Source organism: Babylonia areolata, chromosome 26 (genome assembly GCF_041734735.1).
Source record: "Babylonia areolata isolate BAREFJ2019XMU chromosome 26, ASM4173473v1, whole genome shotgun sequence".
In the NCBI taxonomy this organism is placed as follows: Eukaryota; Metazoa; Mollusca; class Gastropoda; order Neogastropoda; family Buccinidae; genus Babylonia; species Babylonia areolata.
Window position 1 is genome coordinate 35815472 of NC_134901.1, and position 7500 is coordinate 35822971.

Sequence of the window (7500 nt, forward strand, 5' to 3'; positions counted from 1 at the left end):
GGGCATCCAGGAGTCATGACCTGGGTGCGGCCCGGCCCCCTTAGAGTGTAAGGAGTTAAAGGCCGAAACACTTGACGGAGGAGGGCTTCTTATCTGAAGACCTTGTGCTGTCCAGCTCTCCCTAGAGTTTCTTATCACTGAGCGAACATGGGATTTGCAGTCCACGAATGGACAAGAACCAAAAACATGAACATGAACAGGAACAAGTTTCAGTTTCAGTTTCTCAAGAAGGTGTCACTGCATTCGGAGAAATCCATATACACTACACCACATCTGCTAACCAGATGCCTGCTGACGAGCAGCATAAAACCCAAAGCGCTAGTCTGGCCTGGGGTGCATGTGTGTATATACATATGATATATACATAAATCATATGAGAGAGAGAGAGAGAGAGAGAGAGAGAGAGAGAGAGAGAATGCGACTGCGAATGCGAATGCGAATACTTTAATCATCACAGGCCATAGCCCCTCATGAAGGGGTGTACATAAGCATACAATCACATCACAGCCATACCAAAATGTTATACATACATATCAATGGTCACATCAAAGGAAATCGATGTTCAAATCACATCATCAAGACAATACAATATCTCTGAATTTAAATGCATTGCACAAGAAAATAGACAAATTCCGAACATCACTTTCTCTCTTATAGGCGATACCAACAAACTAAAATTTAAAGGCACATGGATTTTGGTAATATTTTAAAGGAATGAACTTTTGTCTGTTATCACGAAGAGCTGAACAACACAAAACAAAATGCAATTCATCTTCCTTGGGTTTTTTACACCACGGACAAATCAAATTACTTTTATTGAATTCTCTGTGTTTATAATGATGTGGTGGTGTGTCCATCGAGATCGATGATGACCATCGTTGTCATCCAGATGGGGGATGGGGGGAGGGTGGTGGTGGGGTGGGGGGAAGGATGCTCATGAGTCTATCTGTGAGTGCGCAGATGGCTGAATAGTCCAATCTGCGCACGAAATGTTCGCTGACAGTTGGGGCAGACAAAGACAGGCATATCATTGTCAGGGAGCTTGTTTGCCCGTGACTTTCTGGCCTGCCTCTTCTGAACAGCTGCAGCAGTCCTGTTGGCCTCGCACAACTTGGCGCCTTTGTGCACAGCAGCGCGCCATTTGTTACGGTCCACTGCAGATTCCTCCCAGGAGTCAGGGTTGATTTCAAACGCTTTCAGAGAGACTTTCAGAGTGTTTATAATGATGTACAGAGAGAGAAAGAGATGTATACCTATAAGCCCTCTTTACTATGCGTTAATCATTTGATCTCCTGGCCTCATCGTTCATTAATTTCCAGTTGAAAAACCACCGAGGCAACCATGTGTTTGTTCTGTATTGTCCGTGTGTTCTGTGTGGCTTATTCAGGATTAAAGAGGCTATGCCAGTCTTGAATAAAAGCTAATTTGTGTTTGCACATTTCTTCTCTCATTGCTGCTGTGTGCACATGTCAAATGATCGGTATAAGGACAGGCCCGGCGCTTCCTTTTTTGGGGGAAGTGTCTGGGTTTGTTCCAATGTACCTTTTACTTACCTGTGTGCTAGCTGAATTGGTAGCGTAAGCAGCAATGACCTGAAGTTGTGTATGGAGAGAGTTACTATTCTTTACTATGTGTATACCTATAATCATTTTAGACAACGCTTGCGTTGCCAAAGATTTTTTTTTTTTTTCAGTGCTCCAGGTGCGGAGACCTTGAGTCAAACTTGAGACAAAGGATGGGACCGGGGTGCCGAACCCAGACCCCCCCAGGCCCCCTTCACGGGCACTCTATCGGCAGGTAAAGCGCCTTAACTTACACCGCTCCGCCACTCTCCTCCTTCATCATCAAGAACACGGAGGACAATCGATCTCCCGTTCCACGCAGAACCTGCTGATGGTTGATGTGGGAGGAAGTGGGGCTGGGATCAGTAGCCTGACACCCTCTCCTCCTTTCTCTTCAGTTCCTCCCCTTCCCCCTTCCCCCTTCCCCTTTCACCTTCCCCCTCCCCCCTCCCCCCTTACCCCCCTCCCCCACCACGTTGCTGATCTCTGTGAGGGACACAAATACGATCAAGTACCAGACAGCACACACTTCACTTTGTTTCCTGCCTGCCTCCTGTGGCCATGGTTACAGTCACGACAAGTGTCCATTTGTATGTCTGTCTGTCTGTCTGTGTGTTAATCTGCAGCTGGTGAGAGAGAGATAGAGAGAGGGGGGGGGGACGGGAGTGGACACGACAGCTGTTTGTTGACTAATAACACGCTTTTAGTAAGACTTCCTCTGACTCTCAAGAGGTCTGTCTGTGTCGATGTCTGTGTCTATAGACCTTGTCTCTTTGTTTCTGTCTGTCTGTCTGTCTGTCTGTCTGTCTGTCTGTCTGTGTCAGTCTGCAGCTGGTGTGAGAGAGAGATTCAGATACAGATGGTTTCATGTGTTTCGGCCATAGGCATACATACACATCGGGGAAGGGGAAGATGGATGGAGGAAGATGGAGTGGGTAATCCAACAGTTCATTTACAAACTATGTAGCAACTTCCTGTTAAACACGGCATGTACGATCTAATTTTCTTTTTTTTAATGAGGTCATTTTCCAGATTGAGTATAATGTTAATTCACGGCACGTCATACATTCTAAACTACCAATAACATTGGCATCCAAGGTTCAATGAAAATACGATATACACATTTCTCGGGGTGGTATTGATGACATCCGTTAACTTGCATTGATTGATTTGTTGTCTCTTTTTTACAGCATGGAAAACGAACTTGCCAACTTGGCGACTAAAGTTATCGTTTTTCCCTCTAACAGTATGCTTATGGGTACATTTTGGAAATCTTTTAGGCACTTCTACCTCAAGTCATTGAATAACAGGCAAACAATAATAAAGTGGTGTTCGTTTTCGATTCTGTATCCACAACGTGGACATCGTTTACTTTCAGGATTTTCACTATATCTGTGTGAGTTGCTATTAATAGGCAATACGCCAAGTCTAATGTGGGAAAGGGCTATCCTGAAGCACACTACATCAACACTCAATAAATATTTTTTTCTTTTCCAAAATCATCCTTGAAAGTTCTATAAAATTCATACCTGTCCTTTTTTCGTATTGCAGATGACCATTCCTGTATGAACATGTCTATCAATCGTTGCTTAAAAGCACTAAGAAAGCTTTGTTCGTCCCCAGCACCTTGGTTTATCCATACACATTGAAAGCCAGTAATACAATATATATCTTTGATATCCATTGCCCAACATTTTTTTTTTTTTTTTTTTTTACCTCTTTCCAACAAGGACAATAACATATTATAGCACTGTTTGGGTCATCCATTTTCTTCCATCTCAGTGAGACGAAGCCAGTACTTGACTGATCGTACTGTACTGTTCACAAAAAATAGGATATCTGCCAAGTTCACCTTATGATATTTTGTTTGGAGTTTTCAATGGGACGCCTAGAAATCGTTTGCAAGCCAAACTGTGTACTTTTTCAATGTTGTCAAGTTTATGTAACCCCCAAATTTCAAATGAATACAACAATATTGCCTGTACTTTTCCATAAAAAAAAAACTTTAAAAAAGTGGGAGACAGAGACAGACAGACAGAGACGGGAGTGGACACGAGAGCTGTTGTTGACTAATGGCATGCGTTTAGTAAGACTTCCTCTGACTCTCTACAGGTCTTTCTGTGTCAATGTATACATTGTATGTCTGTGTTCCGTGTCTGTCTGTCTGTCTGTGTTAATCTGCAGATGGTCAGAGATAGAGATAGATACAGTCAGACAGACAGACAGAGAGAGACACACAGAGAGAGATAGATAGACAGAGAGACAGACAGACAGAGTGAGAGAGAGAGACACACACACACACACACGCACGCACGCACACACACGCACACACGCACACACACACACACACACACACACACACACACACACACAGACGGGAGTGGACACAGGTCAGCTATTGTTGACTAATGACACGCTTTTTGTAAAACTTCCTCTGACTCTCTGTCTGTCTGTGTCGATGTCTGTGTCTGTGTCCCTATTCTCTGTCGTCTGTCTGTCTCTCTGTCTGTCTGTCTGTGTTAATTTGCAGCTGGTGAGAGACAGAGAGAGAGAGAGAGAGACAGAGGGACAGAGAGAGAGAGAGAGAGACAGAGAGACAGAGAGACAGAGAGAGACAGAGAGAGAGCCAGAGAGACAGAGAAACAGAGACAGAGACTGGAGTGGACACGTCAGCTGTATCATTTCCCATGGTACATTCAGATTGATGACCGATTAAACGGCAGGATTCTGCTGTTGCTGACTCGTGTATCTATCAGTGTAACTTTGAATAGGAAGTAGAAGTCTATATTATCTTAACTGGAAATGATGAAATGACTGTTATTGATTAGTGTGTCAATATTAAGATAAAAGTGCAACAGTTTGTGAAAAAGAAAAAGTCTCATTAAAGTAACCGAGGAAACGTTTTGTGAGTTGGGGTTTTTTTCATGATTTTGTTGCCATTTCCAGAAGTGTAATATCATTTTAATTGAAATATGATTAGGACATATAAAAAGAACTTTTTTCTTTCTTTCTTTCTTTCTTTTATTTTAAGCCGAAGCTTTGTGTACAAAATATTTCCAGAGAAATGGAATTACACACATACACGCATAATCAGAGACAGACAGACAGGCAGACAGACCGAGATGTTGACGGACAGACAGACAGACAGACAAACATACAGATGCATGGAGAACCGGAAGATTTAGCGCATGGACTCGCATTGATAACACACGTGAGCGAGCCAGACAGGCCATTGGTGACATAATTTCAACATATTGACACACACGCGCCGTCTTGTCCGCTTCAATGCGGATCTCCAGATTCTACGTCATATCCATGACGAAATAAAACACCGTGACGATGTAATTTCATGACGCCAGGTGCCCTGGCAGTTCAGCCGTCGGCCAAAATTGTGGTGAGCCTGTGGAAACGAAGTCAACTATGACCCGAATCTAACTGCATGGTGCACGCACAAAAGTTTCTTCAATGTGTCTTCTTCTACTCCAACGACAAGGGGGGAAATCGGAAGATAGTTTCGTGGTAAGGCGGGATGTTGGGGGTACCACCAAATAGCCAGAGTCTAACAAGCCAATCACCTTCCGTCAATGTTTTAAGGGGTTTTTAGATCAGCGTCAATGTCTGAGACGCTTTTACATTTTTTTTTTTTTTTTTTTTTTTTTTACGTGCTCTATCCATCCCTGTCTCCATAGCTCCCCCCCTCCACCTCTCCACCCACCACCCCTGCCTCTTCATCAGCCAATCGTCCAGAAGCAGAGGCCAAGGTGGAGGAAACCATCAACTTGCCCGAATTGTCTCCCTTGCTCCTGGCCTCGTGTATGACGTTCGTTCCGTTTTCCTGTCACGACGAGGGAAAATTTGAATTCTTCATGACATGTCTGAGTTTGTGCTTGAGGGAGAGACAAAGACAGACAGACATTCATGGGCAGAAAGAGACAGAGAGAGAAAGAGAGACAGACACTGAGAGACAAGGAAATACGTTGAGAGAGAGGGGGTTCGGGAGGGGGGCGGGGGGGGGGGGGCAGAGACAGAGAGGCAGACAGAGACCAAGACAGAGACAGATAGAGACAGGCATAAACAGAGAGAGAGAGAGAGAGAGATAGTGACAAACATAAAGACAGGCATAGAGACGAACACAAAGAAAGAGAGATATGTTTAATCAAAGGTGGTCAGTCGGAGTATTTGAAAGTATTTTTTTTCAAACTAGAGGCAACTTTGTCCATTAAAAAGATCATTGCAAAGTGAATCCAGAAACTGTCAGCATTTTCATTTGAACTTTCGTTTACTTTCAGTTAGAGAGAGAGGAGGGAGGGGGTCAGAGGGAGAGATAGAAAAAGAACGAAGAGAGACAGACAGACAGACAGACACAGAGAGAGATTGTGTGTGTGTGTGTGTGTGTGTGTCTGTGTGTGTGTGTCTGTGTGTGTGTGTGTGTGTGTGTGTGTGTGTGTGTGTGTGTGTGTGTGTTATTTAATCTACAAGCCATTTAAAAAGATGCTTCGGTTTTTTCCATTGCTGTTTGAAAAGAAAATGTGTTGGCTACATTCGTGACCATTTCTTCAGATTTACATTCTTTTTAACTCAAACTCTGGTTGGTTACATCTTCATGAATTGCATTTATATCAGTGTGGATGAGTTTTCAAAGCTTTACCACCTGAAGACGGTTTTTTTTTCACAAGAAATTGTGGCATGATAAAAAGGGGTTGGTTGGTTACTGAAGTCAGTTACATACACATGTACAAGTAGTCTGAAATTCATCCAAACCAACATTTATTGACACAATCATGAGATACACATTTTCCTACGAGGAGTGGAAATCTGAAATTTACCCAAACCAACATTTATCGACACAATAATGCGGTAACCATTTTCCTACAACGATGGGAAAATCTGAAATTCATCCAAGCCAATATTTATCAACACAATAATGCGATAACCATTTTCCTACGAGGATGGGAAAATCTGAAATTCATCCAAGCCAATATTTATCAACACAATAATGCGATACACATTTTCCTATGAGGAGGGGAAATCTGAAATTCACCCAAACCAACATTTATCGACATAATAATGCGATACACATTTTCCTACAAGGAGAGGAAATCTGAAATTCATCCAAGCTAACATTTATCGACATAATCATGCGATACACATTTACCGAACGCGAGCAAATCGGGTAGTTATATGGTTAAATGGAAGTGTTAGTGACGTAAGCACAACACAGCGCCAGAGTCGAAACACCCAATCAGCTCAGTGTTTCAAGGATTTTTTTTTTTTCTTCTTTAGATGTCTGAGACACTTCTGCGTGATCCGTTTTAAGCACGTCATTTCCCTTCCCCCTAAGCCGCCCGCCCAGGTTTTTCTCCTGGTGATGGCTGTGGCGGTGAGGTGGAGGTGGAGGAAACTGTCACATTGTCCAATCGCTGCAGGTCTTCTGTGACGTAGGTCCGGAGCCCTGTCTCGGAGACGAGGGAAATTAGATTGGAGTGGTCCTCCTGTGTGTGTGTGTGTGTGTGTGTGTGTGTGTGTGTGTCTGAGTTTGGGTTTGTTTTTTGTTGTTTTTTTCACACAAGGGGAAAGAAAAGAAAGAAAGATTTTGGTATGGTGGGTGGTTGGTGATGGTATGTCATGTACTCTCGGATTTTTTTTTTTTTTCTTTTTTTTTTTTGGCGATGCGTTTTTTATTTGCTCGTTCGTTTTGTTGGTTTTTGTTGTTGTGTTGTTTTTTTGGGGGGGTTTTGTGTGTCTTTTTCTTGTATATGTGTGTGTGTGTTTCAAGGAACCCAGCACTTTTTAGAAAGAAGTTTTGAATCTTTCAGCCATATAATACACTGCAGTTTTGATTTTTTTTAAATATATATATATATATATATATAAATAAGTTAATAAAACAAACACACCAAATACACACAAGCGTTTTCCTAAATTATTCATTTGAAAG